Here is a 22,534-nt window from a genome sequence, read left to right as displayed (position 1 = left end):
TGCACCAGGATCTTGTGCCTTTCTGGAAAAATGGGTTAACTTTTGGAGAATCTGAAATTATCATGGCCATCTGAGGAAAGATAAGTCTGCCTTGAGGGGCACCCTTGAAAAGAGAGGACCTCAAACCTCCCTGACACAATGGAATGTATTCTTTGGTACGCAGAAGCTTCTTGAAGAAAAAAAAAATAACTCCCAAAAATAGCTCTAAAAAGGATCCTTGGCCATCTGAGCAGGTAACCTTAGCTTTGTCCATCTGCCAGAAACACGGTTTGGATCTGACTATTCTTTTGAGTTTTGTACTTGAGACACAGCTAAAATTTTTAAAAGATCTCTGTACAGAGAAACGAGATTTTGGGGTCATGCCACACAAAAAGAAAAATAAGTTTTACTCTGAGGAAGAACATACTTCTAAAATGTTTGACGTGTATTTATAAGTTCGCTCATCTACTACAGAATGCTCATAGATGACAGGCAGTTTAACCGTGTGCTTCCTAATGTTTCCTGAAAAATAATTTTAAAAGTCGGGGAAGAGCTGAGATTAGAGAAGGACATGAGGCCGTCCACTCCTCTGCGCGCTTCGGGGCTGGCAGACAAGGTGGGGAAGCAGAATAAGCCAGAGACCTTGGCGGAGTCGTTTCGCAAAGTGAGGAAGGCAGACGATGTCAGGAATTCCCTGAATTAAGATCCAGGGCATTCCTGATAAAACCTGATTCGGGCAGCGCTAAGAGATGTACTCTCTGGGAAAGCAGTGAGAATGAAGAGAAAGATGCATCCGATTCCTAATACGAAGAAAAATTTTAAATAGCAATTACCCCAAAATGCCTAGGGGAAAGCTGAAACTCTTTCTCTGTCCCTTGGGACTGCAAAATCTTATCATGTCTTTGAAACATAAAAATTCCAGGAGATAACCAAAACATTGCCCAGACACACACACACACACTCGTAAAACAGGTTTGGTTTTTTTTCCCCTAGACTTTGCGGTGAGAAATCATACGGATGAAGGAAATGGATGTATATAAAAAGTAGGATGTATGCTTTCCGTGAAAGAAAGTATGAGGAATGGAGATGCATTTTTTTGTAAAAGGAAAAGAGAAAGTAATTTTTTTCCTAAAATAAAATGGTTTCCTTTCAGATAATCTGCCTGGAAAACAAAAATTCTGTGACTTGTCAATATAATTTCCTGTGTTTCCAACTAGGTCTCTGATTATTTTAAGGTGGTTGAGTCTCCTCTATTAAAAGAGATAAGGAGGTTTTCCCCCAACTATGTAACTTAATTTTTTTGCCCATGAAATCTTTGTCACTTCGCTTAAGTGAATAACTTTCACAGTGCCCTATGATCCTATTTGATATTTTTGACAAACTTTCCACAATCAAATTCTAAATGAAGTCCTTATTTAAAAAGGAGAGAAAGAGAAAGATTAAACTAATTAGCTGTATTTGGTATATTAGATTACATGAAACACATTATCAAATGAGAATGCTAAGTCTTCTTTATTTTGTACCTGTGTAAGTAAAGAAATGTTCCAGAAATTAGGTAAAATTTCTGGAAATACAAGATCAGTTTTGTGTTGACTTTAGAATCATAAAAGTGAACTGGGTAAGAATTTCTAGAACTAATGGAAAAACTGGCTTCAAGTAGAACAAGAATACCATGTGACTAAAATGAACCAATGAGGATGATTATCATTTTTATGACTTTTGTTTAAAACACTGCTAGTTCTTTCATCTCTGTCTTCCTCACATAAGAAAATCTTCCCTTAGGCAACTCTGGCTTACAGTGATCTGGTCAATGATTACTTTGTAAGCAGAACTGAAATATTTACTTTTTCTCCCTACCTGATCCCTCCAGAATTTGGAAACTCAGTGAATATTCTTTAGAGCAATATAGTTATTTGCATTAGTTCAATAAGACCCTGTTTTCATAACAGGACACAATTGGAAATGTGGGTTATATGACAAAGGCTTTGACTGGATGCTCCAGTCTATCTCTGAGAGAGATGAACACAGGCTCAGATATGACCAGACAGCTTTAGGAAACAAAGGTTTACTTTATGAAGCCGATAAAGCCCCTTGGAAATATTGACCTTGTACTTTGCTTACAAGATGCTCAGCAGCCTTAACCAGGTGAGTACGGAAGGTCACTTCCTGGCAGACTCAGTAACCTCAGAATATTTGGGAACCTCAAGAAGAGACGAATTTACCCAAATCTATAGGTGTCACGGGCACAGCCTGATGGCAAATCTGTGGCTTGGCTTTCTGGCCTCAAAAGGCTTTTAAAAGCTCAATCTGAGATTCCTTAGAAATCCAGTAAAGCAGATTTCAAAGAGCCTATATGGTCGACCACTATCCTTGCTGCACTTATGTAAATAACCAGGCCAAGTTTATTGAAACGAGACTTATTTTGCAAACAAATTAGTCTTAATTTGCCTATCATTATTAGAAACGAGGGTGATTTTACAGAGAAAAATTATGTTCAGTGATACACCTTTGTAGATATTAGATTCTCCCTCCCCCCCCACCCCCATCTTTTCACCTTTCAAAAACCTGCCCACCCTGCAAGGCCACCCCTGCCTTAAGGTCCTCCCTCCATTCAAGGGTCCCAAATTGCCTTGGCTTCCGCGAGAACACAGGTATGCAAGACGAGGAGTGAATCAATGAGTGAGACTAAGAGCACATAAATCAGTGAGTGTGAGCAGGCGTGAGGGGGGGAAAGTGAGGGAGGGGGCACGTGTGCGTCTTCTGCGTGAAGGTGCAGTGCATTCCTTCAGGACAAGGCCGGGCCATGGTCCATGCCGTTCACACCCTCTGAGCCAGCACTTAGCGGCCGCCGGGCCCGCGGTAAGAATCAGCTGAATGAACGTGGCCCTCCTTACCCTGCTCCACAGCCCGGGAGTCACGCACAGCTTGTAGCTCAATAAACACCAGTGCGCAACCGGCCCCTTGGGAACACAGAACTCGGATCGGCAACATCGTGTTGGGTGGAAGGAAGGAAGGTAGAGAATAAAATAATATTTTATTAAAGCTGCATCCTAACACAGCATCTAGAAAAGTGTTAACATGTATATATATATATATATATATATATATATATATATATATATATATATATGAATGAGAGCCACGGACATCTGGAATCTTAGTGACATGTCCTTCTACCATGTAACTGAGATGTCTTCAGAAACGAAGGGTCTGCCTTCACACCTGCGCTGCTGCTGCCTGGTTTCCACGACCCCAGCGACCGGTCCGGTCTGGCCCTCTGCCAGTCATCCCCTTGTGTGGGCACTCCACTCACAAAGACGAACATCACCTCTGTGAGGATGGTGTCTACGGAGAAGGGGACAGCAAGATGCCTGGGCCTTGAAGTGCGATCGAGGATGACGAGAAGTCCATCAGGAGAGCAAGGGACGAACAGGCGTTTTCCAAGCAGAGGACATGAGGCGCACCCAGCAATAGGGGAGCGGTCACCCAGTGGGGCCAGGGCGGCCAGCGACGAGGCTGCAGGGCTCACAGGGAGCAGGTGAGGAGGGCTTTGCAAGCTGCACCAGGGAACTGGGCCTTTGTTCTACAGGAAGTGGAGAGTGACTCAGGCCACAGCCGTATCTACCAGTGCCTGGGGCAGTGTGGAGGACGGAGGAGAGAAAGGAGTCGGGCTCCCGAGGACACCTGGCCGCAGTCTGGCCTCAAGAGCTCTGGAGCAACCACCGGTCCCGTCTGTTTCAGCAGCAGGTGGCAAAGAATGGCTCCTGTTTAGAACACACGGTATGATGCCTCCGATTTTAACCTACTTCTTACGTCTTGTACATCACTCTCCTACAAAATTCAGACCATTTCTTCAGTGTGTCAAAGTGCGCATCACATTTGGAGAGCAGAGGGGAGAATTCTCCTCCAACAACGTTGTGCAATGTTTGACCTCTGCGTTACATTGCTGGACAACAGGCAAGGGCCTGCCGGAGAAGGGCGGGGCCACCAAGCTTTTTTACTTGGGAACGTTTCTTCAAGTGAACTAACTGCTCACCATGAAACATGAACAGCACACAGTAGTGACTTGCGGGTATGGGCTCCTTCTTGGGTGGGGTGGCAGGGTTTTTTTCCCAGCCTGGAGATAACTCTGTTTTGCTATCCCTGATTTTCAAGAAAAACCTGCTTAGCTGGGACAAGAGTAATTATGAAAAGTTATTACTAACCGACTATGATAGATCGGGAAGATGGGAAAGAACAAATACTGAACGTGACATCGTATGTGTTTCTTACCAAATGTCTTGCTATTACTCAAGATCACCATGAAATAGAAACTTCTTGAAAAAAAAACATCATATTCCGCAAAGTCCGTGTTCCCAAGAGCTCACAACCTATTAAAGGAACCTATTACCATCTCCATTTCGCTGAACGGTCCTTTGGCCTACATGACACTCCTAACGTGAACCCCTTGGCCATTTTTACCTTAAAACAGAATCTGCCCACATGTTGCTGAAACACCATTCAAAAGGGAAAATCTGTGGATCTTTATTACTTCTATGGTACCAGCCAGAGGATTTTTTTTTTATCTGTGGATTCTTAAACTCCACATAAATTGAAATGGTGACGGTTTACACAGCAACGTTCGTAACGCTATCACGTGCCTGCCTTAAGACAAAGCCTCATGCCAGTATCAGCAGAACACAGGGCAGCGCTTAAGAAAGCAGATCTGGAGGCTTCTCCTTAAACGAAAACCCTGGCTCCTCCTCTGACCAGCTACTTGAGCAGGGGCAAGTTGCACAACTTCTTTGAGACTCAAATGAGTCTTTTACAAAACGGGGATAAAGATAATAATCGCAAGTATTAGCGTGGCCAGAGTGAAGATTAGATGAGCAAATCCATGCCGAGCCCAGAGCGCAATGACTGGTACAGGCGGACCGTGAACGGAGCGAGTATTAGCAGGCTGATCATTCTACACGGGGCACAGGCAAGTCCCCACCAGGTAATCGCACATACCATCTCACTTCACTCCATCTTCGTTTTATAACTGAGGAAGTAGAGGTCCAAGAAAGTTCAATAATTTGCCCAAGGACAGTGGAGTCCTTGGGCAAATGAACCCAAAATGAAGGGATGCCAAAGCCCAGCTCTGCCCATTCTGCTGCACTGGAAGGTTCTGGAAGCTTCCCTCACTGTGCCAATTTCCGAACACTCTCTCCAAAATCAGTGATTCCTACTAGTTACATTTTTCTCCTGCCTTTTTTTTTTTCCTGTGACCACATTATAGCATTGTGAAATAAAACATGAAAAGACAAAAAGGCACTATATATGAATTAAACTTTCTCTGAGGCCAAATCGTCCACATATTGGAGCAAGGAATAATGTGTTTTCTTATTACTAGTCTGCGAGCTATCTTGTGTGTTTGCATGCCTCCACGGCCACAGCACCTGGAACGGAGTCCAGCAACAAATACTCAGCAAATATTTGTTGAATTCAAGGATATCTGACTTTTATGCCCACAAATAAATTGGAACACCTAGTAGCAAAATATCAAGTAATAAGAACAGAAATAAGGTAGCCAGTAGATCGACATAATTGTTACACTTGAACGAATTTCGGCTTCAGCTTCCTCATAGCCAGGGCAACAATGGAAATCAAGCTTTTGCTTACACTTTCTGGGAAAGAACACTTCTCTAAGAAATTATAAAATGGACACTGAGTAGCAAAATAAACAATGCCTCCATTGTATTTATACAAAAATGCAATAATGAAGTTCATGTGGCTTTTTCATGTGGCATCCATTAATAAAAACAGGCAGAACATAAACAGTATTAAACTACCCAGTGAAGCCTATTCTAGGAGCTTTGCAAACAAGGGTCAAATGGTAACAAAACAGCAATCTGATCAACATAATAGAAACTACACCACCTGTCTTTAAAGCTAGCCATTCACACGGAATGCCGCAATTAGCTATTTCAGTGAACTTTAGATACTGTGTCAGTCAGCCTCCACGATGGTGGATGGTGCTATCATGGGAACTCCCTAACGGGAAGGTGAATTTCACCTCCTGAATTTACTTACGTCCTTGTGGAGTCAACCCCCACAATAAGGAACACTAATGTATTACCAATAGGATATTGTGAAAATGACAGAGTATAACTTTGTGAGATTAGCTCATAAAAAAACTTTGCGGCTTTCACGTGGCTCTCCTGAATCACACATTCTGAGGAAAACCACAGCTGCCAAGCCCATGAAGGCATTCGAGCAGTCCCATGGAGTGGTCCACATGACAAACTGTGGCTTCCTACAGACAAGCACTAACTTGCCAGGCATGTGAGCAAGGCAACTTGGAAGTAGGTCCTCCAGCCTCATTCAAGCCTTCAGAAGACTCCAACAGCCCTGGCTGGCAAACTGACTACAATCCCAGGAGGGATCCTGAGCCATAATCAGCCATCTGAGCCACTCTAGATCGCTTGACTTGTAGAAACTGTGCAAGATGATAATGCTCATTGTTGTCAGCCTCTAATTTGTACTGCAGCAATAAATAACTAATAGAGATTTTGGTAACTGTGATTGGTGTGCTGCTGTTTTAAAAAAAAAAAAAAGAAAACCTAAATTAAAATGTGTGAGTAGCTTTGGAAGCTGATAGTGGTGAGAAGCTAGAAAAAATGTGTTAGCAACAGCCTGAGAGTCCTGAGAACACTTAGCAGAATCCTGATGGTCTTTCAAGAGCCCTGAGTGATGGTGTTAGGAGGGAAATGTTACTAGAAGCTGGATCAGAGAGAACCCTGTTACATAGTGACAGAAAGTCTGGCAACACTGTCGCCCACATAATGTGGAAGGTGTAAAGTGTATCTAACGAAACAGTATCGGAAAATAGCCATCCAGGCCGACTGCTGATGCCACCTACACAGTCTTTGTTGAGAACTCAGAAAATCTCCAAGACACAGTGCCCAAGAGAAGCATTCTACAAACAAAAAGGCTCCTAAGAAGCAAGGGTGCTATCTCAGCAGTAGTCCAGTGCAGAAAACAGCTTATCTCAAGATTTGCAAGTGTAGCTTTTGTCTAACTCTGTGAACCCCAGTAAGATTCATAGGACAACCATAATGTTTTTAAAAGAATTATACTAGCGAAAACATCATCAGCTTGGACTGAAAGGCACAGAGATAGGACAGAATAAAATTCTTTTGGCAAGAATTTTGTTTCTCACTGAGAAATCCACTTAGCTATAAATACAGACTAAAACTTTCGTAGAAACGAATGACTATGACATAATAAATGTTTATTTATTGATTTTTATTATTTATTGTTATTTAGATGTTTTAAAATCCTAATTTCTAAGGTTACTTAGCATTAGATAACTAATAAATTACTAATATACTTTTCCCCAAAAATGTGGGGTGAAAAGTATCTCCAATTCCCCTGGGTTCAAAAAATGCCCTTTTGGTTAGAAATGAGTAGAGAGAAGTCAAGTAAGACAAAATGTAAAGTCTGGTTATACATCGAGCATGTAATGATCTGTCCTATGTGATGTGGCAGAAAAGAAAAAAAAAAAGGCTAAGAGCCAAAATACTCAAGAGTTTTTCCCTAACATTTTTAGAAAATAAAGCTGTTTTCCAAATTAGTACATTAATATAGTTCAAAAACTATATCACACACTGTAAAAACATCCCTCTCACCCTGACCCCCATCCTGCCATTGTCTCTCCCAACACACACGCAGGCACACACGCACACGCACGCACACACGCACACACACACGCACGCACACACGCACACACACACGCACACACACACACGCACACACACAAGCGCGCACACACACCTACTTTTGCTTGGTTTCTTAAGAATCCTTCAAAGTTTCTTTTTACAGAAACAAACAGGTATGAAAATCTCTTATATTCACCACTACAGGTAGTACTTTTCGCCATTAGTCTGCATCTCGAGGAGCCTTAACTTAGCTGGAGAGCTATTTCCCACTCTTTTCGAGGCTCTATTCTCTGATGAGGGTCTGAATGATGAATGCTCTACAGTGTTCCAGGAAATTAGAGCCAAATGTTTTAAAGAATTAAAAGGTCAAACTATTATGAAATTCAAACTTTAATATCTACAAACAAAATTTACCCAAAGAAGAAGTACACCCCCATGCTCCGACAGTTATAAACAGGGTAAAACCCTAAATCATAATTATTGAGCAGGAATCCCAACCATTTCTTGCCAAGGAACCAAACATAAAATCTGCTAAACTGTATAACATTAACACAAATGATAAACAAATACACTTCTCCCCATTCAACGCTTAGGGTCAAGTTCCTGAAAACTCTCTTAGAAGAACTTGTGGTCAGTTTGTGTAAAACAGAAGATTCCCTTTTTAATAGAGGCGGGGAAAGGACACTTGAAAAAATTCAGCTTGGAAGAAAGCTGTGAAAGCTGTTGTACTTTTTACTTGAACTAAAGACACTACGTAGAGTATCAATAACATCTGACATGCCGTAACTTATCAAAAATGGGACCGATATTTTCGTTGACCTGATTTCCCTATTTACAAATGTCAAAGTTCAAAACTCTGAAGTCATCTCAGACTCTTCGGCTCTGCACTTGGCCTTTCCACACCTTGCACTTCCCGTTGATGTCTCATCCCACACTCACCTCCATCCTTCCAGCCTCTTCCCTCTGCGGGACACCTGCAGAGCAGCACACATTCACTTTCCCCAAGCGTGGCCTTAGAATGTCACCCTCCGTTCATCTAACCTAACTGCCTCCCGCCCCCTGCCTGGAGGACCGAGTCCACACTGCTAACCGCTACACGACCCCCCGGACCGGCCCAACCCCACATTTCCATGCACGCCTCCCGCTGCTGTCAATCCTTTAGCCCTCGAAAGATGCAGAAGACCGTCAGCTCCTACGCCTTTATCCCTGCATCTCCACTCAGAGAGGTACCTCACCTCAGCCAGGTAACCACTGTTCGAAGCTGAACTGTGTCCCTGAACATTCAAACGCTGGCGCTCTGGCCCTTAAGACTGCAAAACGAGATGGGATTTGGAGAAGAAACCTTCCAAGAGGTGATTAAATTGAAATGATGCTATTAGGGTAGACCATCATCCAGTGTGACTGGTGTCCTTAAGAAAAAAAAAAAATGAGAAATTTGGACGTACAAAAGGACACCAGGAATGCACACACACAAAGGAAAGGCCACGTGAGGATATACCACGAAAACGCAGCCACCTGCAAGACAAGGAGAAAGGCTGCAGGAGAAACCGAACCTGCAGACACCTTGATCTCGGACTTCAAGCCTCCAGGACTGTGAGACAATAAATGGCTGTTCTTTAAGCCGCCAGTTCACTGTATTCTGTTATGGCAGCGCTAATACAATGACCCCCGCCTTCCTTCTGCAATGCTGAAGCTCACTTAATGTTTAAAGAGCTCCACTGAGATACATTCCATATACCATTTAAAATGTACAATCCCATGGCGTTTCGTATATTCAGAGATATGCGACCATAACTATCTAATTTTAGAACAATTATTCACCTAAAAAAAACAACTGCCCATTTTCCTTCCCTTAGCCCTAAGCAACCATTAATCTACTTTCTGTCTGTATGATGCACTAACCAGACATTTCATATGAAGAGAATTATACAATAGATGGTCTTTTGTGACTGGCCCTTTCACTTAGCATAACATTTTCAAGGTCCATCCACGCTAGAACAAGTCTTGGAGCTTTGTTCCTTTTTATTGCTTAATACTATTCTGCTGAATGCTTGTACCACATTTTGTTTATTCATTCATCAGCCAAAGGACATTTGGGTTGTTTCAATTTTTTAAGCCCACCTAATTTTTAAAGTCTCACTTTCTCCCCAGAGTGTAGGGATTAGGAGTGAGCCCCCTTCACTCCCCAAACCCCATGAGACACCATGGAAATCACTTAAATCTATATCCAGTGTCCAGCTGTTACCCAGTAAGCATTAGCTATTATCTTAATGATTATGAACCACTGCAGCACTTCCTGTATAGACCACTAACGGACCTTTCTTTATGATCGTTGTCTTTTTATGTTCAGTCAATAAACACTTACTGAGTATCTACTATATTAAGGCACCATGCTAGATCCACACGCTCAGTTAACAGAAACAGAAGCTTTCTCTATCTCTATAAGTTAATATACTGTATGCTACTTATTACTTAGAATTTAAGCTCCTCCTAAAAAAAATGTATATGCTCTTTGACTCATTAAGAGAAACTGGCAGGAAAGGACATTTAAAAGGAAAGATCATGAAGAATAAAAATGCTTCCCATAGTTTATTTGTAAAATGGAAAATATTTAGAAACAACCAGAGTCCGAGAATGCATAAGAGACAAGAGACTACCCATATGTGAATATCGTATGATAATTTACTAAAGCATTTTTTATAATGCTGAATTTATCAATTAAAAAGGCAGCATAAAAATGCATCGACAGTACCATCTCAAAGCGTAAAAGAATATTCGTTAGAAAACAACTAGAAGCATCAAACTTTTTAGCATTAGTTGGCTCTGGTTGGGTCGTAATTTTTTTTTCTTTTTCCCTCACATGGCCAGCGATGAGCATATATCCCTTAAAAACATCGGACTGTTTAAAGATTGGAGTTTCTCATTCAAATCTGAAGGCTCAAGGAAAAAAAAGGGATCAAGGGGAGGAAGGGAGACGGGAGGGTGGGCAGTCCGCACAGAGGGGTCGCCACGGGACAGCCACGCTGGGTATTTCTGTTTTGTGCACTTTCCGTTCATTGTATTTCATAGTAAAAAGGTCTAAAAATGTTTAAGGTAATGCTTCTTGAAGACAGGAACCATCACAACTTAAACCATGACATTTCTCATGTCTTTTGCGCATACATAATTACTACATACACCTAATCGACACTTACTATATACGCTTAATAAAGGCACTATTGACCAATTCTTAAACTTGAAAAATTATCCCATTTACTCTTCTGTGACACGTAACTGTGACTGTTTTTGCTGTGATGTTAAAGGCCTGTAGACAGGGGCAAAAATTCCAGGTTCCATGAAAACACCGCCTGGCATTTTACAAAGTGCCCTCTCGGCCTCTTCAATTTAAAGATCAACGCATACCACCGACTCTTGGAAAAGCTTTATGTCCCCCAAGTGACATGCTAACAAGTAACAGAAGAAGTATGATCAAAAAAGTAAGAAAAGCAGAATGCCCAGGAACAAGAACAAACAATGGAATGTGTGATACCAAGATAAGGAAGGAAATCAATAAATCATGAATACAGTACATTTCCCGTGCTAAAGTTAAAGCCATTTGTCAAAGTCCAGATAAACAAATAGCGGGAACTTCACGTTGCATATTTGGTCCTGGGCTGCAACGATTTCCTGAAATATTCCTTTCTAAAATGAAAGAGACAGATTATTTCACTCTAAAGTATAAACAGCCTGTCAAACTCTAGGAGAGATTATTAGATTAGGTAGTTGCTGCAAACTACAATGAAGGTGTCAGTAGGAAAAAAAGGTGATTTGAATTCTATAAAAAAAACATATTTGTTAAGAAGAAACTGCCTGGAAAATGCGGGAAGTTCCGAACAGAGTCAGCCGACTCTTAATTGTTTCTCTAATAATTACATCAAGTGCTCTTAGACAAGGACCAGGGTTCAACTGGTACCACCTACACAGATTCAGAAGTAAAATAAAAATAAACAACACCTGTGGTTCCGATCAGAGCAGAGGAAGCTATGATGGTTTATACGTGTGTTTTATTTTGTTTTGACTCAGTTCATTCCAGCATCCAGAATTCCACGTGTTCAAACGTCCTTTTATACAAATGATAAATCTCTGCTTTAAAACGTGGGTTCTGTTCCAAAACTTCATTTGTACAGTAGTTCTCTGAAACTTGGAATCCATTTCCCCAAACACACGTGAGGTTCCAAAGCTGGTCCACGACCGTCTATGTAACTCACGTTGCATCGGAGAGACCGCAAACCTTTGATTCACGGAAAGCAGCTGTGAACAAAGTCGCGGTGATGTCAACCATCACACAGTGGCTGGAAAGGCCCAGACAACTTTGGATTCCTGGAGTTCTGATGCCTAAGAGTTTAGTTGCTCCCGTTTCTCTGACGAGGGGTCCCCTTCACCCACCCACCCCAACTCTACCTCTCCCCACTCCCAAGGAAGCTTTTTTTAAAGCTTGAGAGACTGCTCTGTGGGACTGCGGCTCTCCTTTCCCGGCAGAGATGGGGCAAGGGAAAAAAAAACCGCTGCCTCTGGCCTCTACCAGCGAGGCAAGCCAGCCACTGGCAGGATTTTGTCACACCTCACACAAGCCAGCCAGCCAGCCTGTGGCAACCCTAAGCTCCAGTGCTCACTCTATCAGTTAGTAAATGACTGCTTTTTCTTGCTTGCTTGATACTTGATGGTAAAACAAAACAAACAGACAAGAATAGCAACCAAGTGCAGCTCTTCCCATCGACACGTGGGGACACTTTACCCGAAAGGCAGCAGGTACAGGCCTGGAGACCATCTCCCCGGCCTCCCTCTGCTCCCTACAGTGACAGATGCTTACCCCATATTAATTTTTCCTTCCACAAATTATCCATGAGGTGGCTCAAACGAATGAATACATGGCTTCTTACCTTTCTAGACAAAACTGTCTGTAGGGGAAGAGGGACATATAACAGAAAAAATCCCATTTTACCCTCCACATCAAACCCACAAGCTGCAGTGTATCCAATATCGCGAGACCCAAAATCCTCGAAGGCTATGTGTCAAACCTAAAGCTTTTACTGGAACTCCGAAGCCTGAGTGAAATACTGCTCATCTGAAATAATGGAGCTCAGTGTCTAGGTGGATTCATCATCCAAAGGGAACCCTCCTATGTGAGCACTGGACCCCACCCCGGACTCCCCTCCCCAGAGACCACCTCACTGTCCCCTCTCCCTCTCCAATGACACATTCTCTCAGGATGTGCAGACTCACATCTCAGCCTGTTTAAGAGAAAAAAAATATTAATTTCTATAACCCCACCCGCAGCAAAACAGCTCCTCAAATTCTACACACACACATACAGACACACACACGCACTCAACCCTCATCCCTGAAGTTCACAAGGGCCCCCACAGCCCCATGGGGCCCAATGTAGCCCTCTCAAGGACCTCACGCAGGGAGGGTGGCTAAGTGGTTAATATCCCAGAGGCAGACTTCCTGCACCCCATTGAGGTCTGCCACTTCCGAGCTGTGACAAGGGACAAATCAGAAATGTCTCAGAGCCTCCGTTTCCTAATCGACATAAGGGGATAACAGTATAGTACCTACATTACAGGGTGTTATAAAACGTTTTAATGATTATTTTTAAAGTCCTGAGGACTGAGCCAAAAACACAGTAAGTGCTCTGTGTCATGAAATAAATGGGTAAGTGTATGCACACTGCCATCTATTATGACGCTTGTCATTGCTACCACTGCATTCCCAGAAGCCTTCCTTCCGGAAAGCTCAACACCAGAAGAATGCTAAAGATGAATCGGTCTTAAGGACCATCCAAGTGCCTCCATTTTAGATAAGAAGAAAGGAAAGAAACTACGATGAGGGACATTAAGTAACTTGCCCAAGGATACATTATAATTAAATCCCGGAGTTGCGCCAAGACGCCTATGGAGATTACTTTGTCAGCATAACCAGCAGGATATCCATCCCAAGAGATGCAGGTGCATCATGCACGCACCTCGCACCTTGCAGTGATTAGAGTCTTAGCGCATTGCCACGCCCAGACCCGACTACTTCCTCCAGCCCGAAGTAACGAGGACATCTTCTAGCGTTTAGAACTGCACAGTAAGCTTTCCTCAACGGTAGATGTGAAGCGGTGAAGTGAGCGGACCCAAGCAGGGACTAAATCCAGCTTTACACGATCTAATTCAGTCATCTTTTTATCCCCATCGCATTTTATCGGGTCCCTAAAAGCAACCGAGCGAGGAACGGCCTGACCCAGTCTTCCTTCCACTTCGTCTTCCTTCTCTTTCCCAGAGCGAGAGCGGGCCCTGCTTCCCACCTGCTCCCGCTGTGCTCGCCTCAAGAAAAGATCTCCCCCACACGTGCTTTTCGCCCTGTTCTATTACACTATTTTCTTGAAAACCAGCAAAATGTAGATGAGCAGTCAGAGCGACAGTAGAAATGCATCTCTATCAAGAGCCAGGAAAGTCTTTCATGGTGGAGTCAAGTTAGACTCTGTGAGGAACGGTTCCCATCGTCCCAGAGCCCTGGAATGATGACTGAGACGCCCCCACCCAGTCTCCCTTCATCCCCCTCGTGACATCCCTGCTACCCGCAGGACAGGGACCAGGAATACAGCTGCCCGCAAAACGGCTGTGCTCTACGTTCATTACTGCAATCCCAAAGCATGGTTTCTATTTTTCTCTGTTACAAAATACCTTTAGCTACATTTAGACTAAAAGGCCACAGGCAACACTAATTTTCCAGGCAAATTTACTCAAAATTTCAGATAACTGACCTTTGAACAAGCTTTTAGAAATCAGCTGATTTTAAATCAGGAACTTCCTGGAGCATACCTAAATCTGTACTTGCTGGACACCAGGTAGATACTGATATGACATAATCTCTAATAATCCTAATACAATTCTAAAAAATCCACGTCTTTTTAGACAAAAAAAAAAAAAGTGTCTCAACCTTGGCACCACTAACATTCTGGACCAGATAACTCCTCCTTGTGGCGGCGGGGGGGGGGGGGGGGGCAGTCTTTGAGTGCATTACAGAATGTCTAGCAGCATCCGTGGCCTCTCTGCCTACTAGAGGCCAGTAACCGCCTTCCTCGGGTCTGACCACCAAAGTGTCCGCCGTTGAGAACCACTATTTTAAGCAAAAGAGTCCAGGGAAGCCAAAAATAGAGCTCTACAGTCAGCACAAGGGCAATAATCCAGCACTGCGTCTCAGGTGAGGTCAGCCATGCAGTAACCTGGAAGCACTCCCTGGCCAAGCCCCCAAGCCTCCTTCACCATCAGAAGCGCCTGGGGCCTTTTCAACGCAGGGATTCCTCACCCTGCCCCCAGCCTTATAAATCAAAAGCTCTATAATGACACCCAGGAATTTAATTTTCAAAAAAGTTCCTGGATGCCACCTATAAGCAAACGCTGGACTGTACTTAACGACCTGTACATTCGGTGTGTAGGACTGAAGCGTAATGATGTCCATCACGCACTCGGAAACACATCCCGAAACGAGGTGGGTGGAGCTAACAAAGCAAGTACAGTAAAATCTTAACTACAGAACCTAGGTGGCGGGTTCCTTGGGGGAGGCTTTTGACAATTGGCAGGATCTGAAAAGCCGCTGAAAATGAAGGAGCCCACCTCCTCTCCCGGCTGAAGGACCTGGCTTCGCCTCACCTCTCACTTTACCCGTTCCGTAGTAAGCCAAAGGTAACTCAAGACAGTCACGAAAACCGATCCAAACCTCAAAGAGGATTTTAAAAACGTCAGCTGGCCGTTTTCCCCTCTGTGGCCCTGAAATCTGTTCCTTTACATCCTAACATTCCATTAAAATGAAATCAAATGCACCACCTTGCCTAATTCTATTTTTTCTTGGTAACAGTCGCAAGATTGAGGCAGAGTTCTTCACAGAACACTAAAGTCTTTTTTCTTATCCTTCACTGTGCCTGACTTTAGAAAGGAGGATGTCCGATCATACATCAAGAATGAAAGTCAAAGGTTTGCTCATCACGGGACACGAGCCACCACCAACCCCGCCTCCCCACACTGCAGTTTACACAACTCGAATTACTAACACCCTGCCAGTCTGGCTTCATCCCAAGATACACCTTCAGCGTGCATATTTGTGGGCTTCTCAACTTATTAAGAAAATCTTGACCACAAAAAAAAGAAAAAAAAAAAATGGACAGGTAACGTTTCGCTGAGCCACAGTCCAAGCACTCAAGGGAAATGCACTTCAGTGATCCAGGGCTGCGCGTTTACCAAACGGCACGATCACATCCCGGTGTTTGCAATGGTTATTCTCCACAGTGCTCTGTGCCAACCTGAAGATGACTTTGTGTGGCCAGACCAGAGGAAAACCAGACACAAAATACACAATCTCCAGCTACCACTGAGGGGGGAAAAAAAAAAAATAGTTCTTGAAACTACTTCCGGAATCTCATGCCTTTTACGCTTGCCTTTTGCTCTCTAGTATAGGAAACCCCTCCCTGCTACGATGTTCTCTGGTCCTATTACTGCACCCTTAAGTTGGATCTGTGCATGGCGCACGCCCTACTAAGAGAAGGATGGGTAAGATGAACCCATGACAGAAAGCATTTGAAATATATACAGGTTTATTATTATTTTATCATAACTGTCTGTCGGTCCAGGTCTTCGTCTATGGAGAAGGCTGCCTCCCTCTCTGCCCCCTCCCCGTCACATTTTCCAGCATCCTCCTACTCCGAGCCAATCACCTGTTACATATTCAAACATTTACAGCCACCACTGGTCTATTTCCCTGTCATTGGGGTTTCGTCTCCTTAATATGCAGGCCCATTTCTTCCTCATGTTAACTAACAGAGGACAAGAAATCGTTTTATTCTTTTGTTGTTGTTGTTTAATTATTCTTTAAAACAAATCATCCTTGCCTACTCTGTAATCATTTGCTCAACACTGGTGTCTCACACCATCCATCAGGCAGAGGCTTTTCGAAAGCCTCAAATTGCCCGAGATCATCTCTCTGGCTTTTTTCTTCATTGTGATACTTAAATAATTTTTCTTTTTCTTAGCATGATTTTGGGAGGATAAGAGCAAAATGACAAGGTGCATGCAGAGAGAATGGAGAGACACGCTGTCATGTCCAACAGTGCTGAAAGCTCAGGCTCACGGATTAGCCAGAGAGATACACTGGTGGCCCTCCGGCCCCACGCCACCCTCTCACTGAGGCACAGAGGAGACCGCCCTGCCGCTCCCTCAATCTGCTCCCTCGATCTGTGACGCGGAAGCAGGCCTCACCATCAGCAGTAGGTGGGCAGGGGAAACCAGATGCAGATTTAAGAAGTCCACACGAGGAACAAAATGCCCAAAGTCTGCACGAGCCAGATACGGAAACCCAATGCGTGGTCTTCCTAACGCCTTAGTTACATTGGGATGTGGCCTTACGTATGTGTTCTTTCAAAGCAACAGCTTTGAGATTTTATTCATATATCATAGTCAATCCTTTTAAAGTATACAATTCATGAGTTTTAATATATTCACTTAACTGTGCATCTATCACTATTAGATAATCCCAGAAAATTTTCATCACCCCCCCAAAAAAACTCTATACACATTACTGTCATATGCCATTCCTCCCTTCCGCCAGCCTCCAGCAAACACTCAACCACCTTCTGTCTCTAAGGATTCTGGACATCAAATAAATGTGTGCCCTTTGGTGACTGGCTCCCTTCACTTGACTACTATAATGTTTTTAACAGTCATCCATGTGTTATCATATTCTGACCTTTATTCTTTAACGGCTGAATAATATTCCACTGTATGGCCAGACCACATTTTGTTTATCCACTCGAGTCCTTGGACCCTCGTTGATTATAAATGTAAGGCTTTATTTTTGGACTCTCAGTTCTGTTTCACTGATCAATATGGCTATACTGCAGCTTTGTAGTAAGTTTTTAAACAGAGAATTTGTGAGTCCTCCAACTCCATGCTTCCTTTTGAAGACTGCTTCAGCTATTCTGAGTCCTTTGCATTTCCATGTGAATCTTAGGATTAGCTTGCTAATTTCTGCAAAAAAAAAAAAAAGCCAGATGGGATTTTATAAGTATCGCACTAAATATGTAGATCAAGTTGGGGGCACAGTATCATTTTAATAACATAAGTCTTCCAATCCATGCACATGGATGTCTTTCTATTCTGCAACCTTGCTGAACTTATAAGTTCAAGTTGTTTTTTTTTGTGGATACCTTACAATTTTCCATATATGAGATCATGTCGTACTTCTTCCTTTCCAATGGGATTCTTCAGACATGGTTTCCTATAGTACTTTGAACCTATCTATCATAGCTGATTTAAGTTTCATATAGTCCACCCAAGATCTGGGCTTCCTCAAAGAAAGTTTCTATTAACTCTCTTTTTCCCTTTACATGTGCCATATTTTCCTATTTCTTTGGATGTCTTGTAATTTTCTGTTAAAAAATTGACATTTTAAGTAATATAATACATCAATTTGGGATATCAGATTCAAGAATTGTTGTTACAGACCCCAGGGCTTGCTACCGCTGTTTATTGATTTTCCTGGACTAAATCTATAAAGTCTTTTTTTGGGCGGGGGGGGGGCAGTCATATGTGGCCACCTAAGTCTGCTAATTTTTATTTTACTTTAGTTTATTTAGTGGTTCACTAATGACTGGATAGAGAGTTCACTAAATGCTTTGAGCTAATAAATGTTCCAGGACTTACAAAAGGCTTATGTGAATGTGTTAGGGCATGCCTTCAACGCTCTGCCAAAGTTTCTATCTCTTCCTTAGTCTTCACTATCCGGTGGCTCCTAGACCACTGGTTTTCAGTGCCGCCATACCCGCAAGGTGGTTGGCTTTCAAGGTCAACAACTGAGTTGGAACAAAGGGAAGATGAGATTGCCACAAGTTAAAACACCGAGGGTTCACTGTTCCTGCTGAGAGCATGTTGTTTTTCCTGAACGAATATTCTTCCGATTGTTGCAAGCCTTTGGCTCATTTCCAGAGTTCTGAGAAAGCGGATAGTGATAGGTGCTGCGTTCTCAATGTTTTTCTGGAGTAAATCTGCAGGGGTCCTCACCCTGCCACTCTGCAATTTCAGGGCCCTTCCCTGCATGTTCACATGGAATCTTCGTGGGGTGTTCACCATCACTTTACACTCAGTACTATAGTGTGGCTCGGCATCAAAACATTGTCGTTTCCCACCATGTTCCAAAAGATTGCTGCTTCTTTAACAGCATTCACAAGAAAGATCTAGAAAAGTCACAATCACTACCCTCCATCCAGCCAAACTTTCTTCCTGGGAAATCCCTAAGACTGCTTCCTCAAAACTAACGAAAGAGAAAAATGATTAGAATCTGGGTATTTTTAGTAATAAATTTCCTGCATTGCTAAATGAACACTGATTTCAACATCTGAACGTTGGTTCCTGGTGAGATGGCCCCAGTTTCATAATTCTAAACATTGCTGCAGCTCAGCTACCTGAAAAGGTGTGGAAAGAAATGCCTAACAACTGTATCCATCACACTGCTAATGCTTGCTGAGGAAGGGCATAAGGAAATAGCCCTATTTTCTAACGAAGCATGCTGGAGAAGTGTCGATAACGGGAGCCACAGGGGAACACGTCCTTTTCAAAAAGAGAATTAAAAAGAACCCTGAGAGACAGACCCCCGCTTCTGCTCTGTCTCCTACCAAAGGCGTATTCCCACGGTTCAGGACCAGGCTCTTGCAAGAGTAATTCTAAGGCAATGCGTAACACCTAACACAAGACAATAATTAAGAGAATCTGCTGCTCACTTTTATCATTTATCAGAATTATACTCACTCTTTCCTCACTTTGCAAGTAAAATTTTCTATCTGCTTAGACTAAAAATAAATCGGGATCGAGAACAGCGCCAGAGATGTTTTTATTCTTTGCATTTCAACAGTTCCACAGCCCTGCCAGTCCCCTTTGGCCTTGAGGAAGTTCCACCCCCAAGCTCGATTTCCCGCCTTGACAGAGGTCACCTGCATTCCTCTGCCGCCGCCACCAGCTGTCCTCTGGGCCCCTCGCATTCCCAGGCCGGCTGAGGAGCACCCGCTTCGCAGATCACTTCCTCAGCTCCGAGCTGCGTAACCTTGTTAGACACTTCTTTCTCCAGCTTCTACTACTCAACAGCTCCGCTGAGACTAATTCTACATTAGAAAGGACGATATATGTGGGCAGCTACAAAGGCACGGAAAGGGTTGCGAAGTTCCCACGAAGCCCCTCCTTCTACTTTCCAAGCTTAACTTTCATTTCTTAGCTAAGAGACCCTAGTCCTTGGGAACTATAGGTGTGCCAAGTAATACAGAACCCCCTAGCCAGATATGCCAGGTGTGCAGGGAAGCTAGGTGTGCCCCCATAGGCCCTTGCACCCCACCCTACTCCCAGCCATTCCCTTAACCAGAAAATGTCACGTTCGATCATTCCCGGACAACCCCTCAAATGAGAACAACAAAAGGGTATTAGAAAGCTAAGCAATAGTATTAAGACACTCTACTATTTTTATTTATTGTCATTCTTCAAAGCCTGAGGTCACCATGGTATTAGAAACACATATACAGTCTCGAAATTGGGTTCAAATGTTGCAAGTATGATATGTGAAACTAAACTTTTATCTAGACTCGTTTTAAACTAGGACTACACATTGCTTGATCAAAACCATAAACCAGCAACGTAATTCTCCACGTCAATTTGCTTCTGCAGAACTAAGTTTTGTCATGCCAAATTCCCACTTGTTCTACAGTTATCCTTTCTTGGCAAGAACGAAAATGTATTTAAGTTGACTTTAAAGAATGGGCCTTAAAATGCTTAAATGGATAAGCATATTAAAAAATATTTAAATATGACAAATTCCGAATTATACTGTGGGTGTGTTTAGGGGGTCGTGTAAATTTATAAATCTCACAAAAATAAGCCCAAACCATTCAATGAGAAAAATCTCTCTCAGCCAGTTATTTTACTTCCTAGAGCCTAGAAATCAATGTCAAAAGTGAAAAGAACCACCCAACTTATATGAAAATGGAGGGTTCAAAAAAGGATTTACAGAAGGCTTCAAAAAATATGAGCTATAACAGGAAACAGACAAGCAACTGAAATGACACTGGAGAAAGACATAAGAAAATGTGTGTATTTCTCTACCATTTAAAAATCCACCAGTAATTTTTGCCCTTTTACTTTTGTTAAGTACAACTTACTAAGTTTCTTTCTGGATGCTAACTTTACAAGATATGAATATTAAAGAATGTGACTGATTTTTTTTTTTTTTAATATAACACTAAGAACTTTGGCATGCCAGTAATAGCCACCTGGGGACCCTAAACACTTATTTGAACAGTAAGACATCATTCAAAACCTTCTGGGACCTTCTCCACTGGAGGAGATGCTATTGAAGTCGATATCCCATTACATCCAACACCCTGGGTGATGGGCAAGTACACTTTCCGAGGGAAGAGATTTAACTTCTAGAAAGAGCTTCAAAGCCAGTCAAGGTGACTGAATGTTCAACATACAGTTAAGACCATCTTACTGAGATGTTATTGTAGGGTAATAAGGTTAATATGACTGGTAACCTGGCTAAGAAGGCAGTTTTGACAGAGGAAAGATTACCAAGAAATTCACTGACCCACAGTTACCTCATTAAGAATAAATGCAAGGCCTCCCAAGAAACCTTTGTGAAAGCCGAAGCTCATTACAATGGGCAACATCCAGCATACCTGCTAAAAAAAAAAAAAAAAAAAAAAAGTTTCTTATTTTACTGTCATCCCTAACTAATGAAAGCAAAAGGAGAAAGGGATTTTTTTTTTTAAAGGCAAGAATACCAAAGCTAGACGGGAAACTAGCCCCATGAAAGGGTGTAGTGGAGGCACCAGCTCAACCCTGAACTGTACCTCGCCAGGGACTTCAGAGCCAAGAACTGATTTCTGTTCGCCTTGAGAAGTATACAAAAGTATTCACTGCTTGGGAAACGAGCAAGGCCAGGTTGTCGATAACAATGATAGAAAAGGTTTGCTAAGGAATGGAGAGATGAGAAACGCAACACGGTGTCTCCTCTTACTAGGGAAACGTTCAGTACCTAACTCACTGTCTTTACAAGCGAAGACAAGATCTGTGCAGAATCGAATAGCAACAAAAGCACACAATGTGTGAGCCCTGACAATCTCAATATAGCTACACTACAAGGACCCAGTGAGAGTCGCCGGTGTTCTGATACATGACAGCTGTGTAATGACAGAGCCAACAGACAAAATATGTCGGCTTTCCAAAAAGTCTCCACCACCCATCATAGGAATTCCATCTCTGCTGCACAGGACTTGACAACATGGACCACATTCGCACAGGAAGCCTCAAGCAATGATGGCCTTAATCTATTAATACGAGCACATTCTAGATCATCTGTGTGGCCGCCTTATGTAACCGCACAGAGTCCATGATTTCTGGAGCTCCCATCGGCCTTCGGATTCATGATCCAGATGGCAATGGTAGTTCCACTGTCCCCAGCTAGTATGACTCTAGGTCAGTGATGTCTTCGCGCCAACCTCACCGCACGAGCAGATCCACTTTCGGCCTCGCTGTCTCCCTCTGCCACACACACACCCACTCTGGCATCTCCCAACTTCAGAAAAACACTTCCTCTAGGACCCATGTCCTTGCTTACCTGCAGCCACATTTCTCCACTCCCTTTCTCAGCAAAATTCCTTTGGCGAGTCCCTTCTATGTCCTCAGATTTCTTTCCTCTCCTCCACAAGGCGTCCATTCCCATACTCTCCACATGGCTTTTGCCCAGATCCCCACGGCACCCACCTTGCCAAATCCACGCACACTTACTCCCCTATCACCTATGCTCCATAACTGTAC

The 22,534-nt window shown here is 43.0% G+C and overlaps 1 protein-coding gene across 2 annotated transcripts in view; it reads right to left on the bottom strand.

The window, feature by feature from the left end:
- The window catches only part of NEDD4L (NEDD4 like E3 ubiquitin protein ligase), a 297,333-nt gene that overhangs the window by 261,863 nt on the left and 12,936 nt on the right, over positions 1–22,534 (bottom strand). The window lies entirely within an intron of this gene.

This window comes from Rousettus aegyptiacus, unplaced genomic scaffold (genome assembly GCF_014176215.1).
Source record: "Rousettus aegyptiacus isolate mRouAeg1 unplaced genomic scaffold, mRouAeg1.p scaffold_m13_p_12, whole genome shotgun sequence".
NCBI classification, from domain to species: domain Eukaryota; kingdom Metazoa; phylum Chordata; class Mammalia; order Chiroptera; family Pteropodidae; genus Rousettus; species Rousettus aegyptiacus.
Note: the sequence above shows the minus strand (reverse complement) of the source record. Positions and strands in the feature narration are given on the sequence as shown.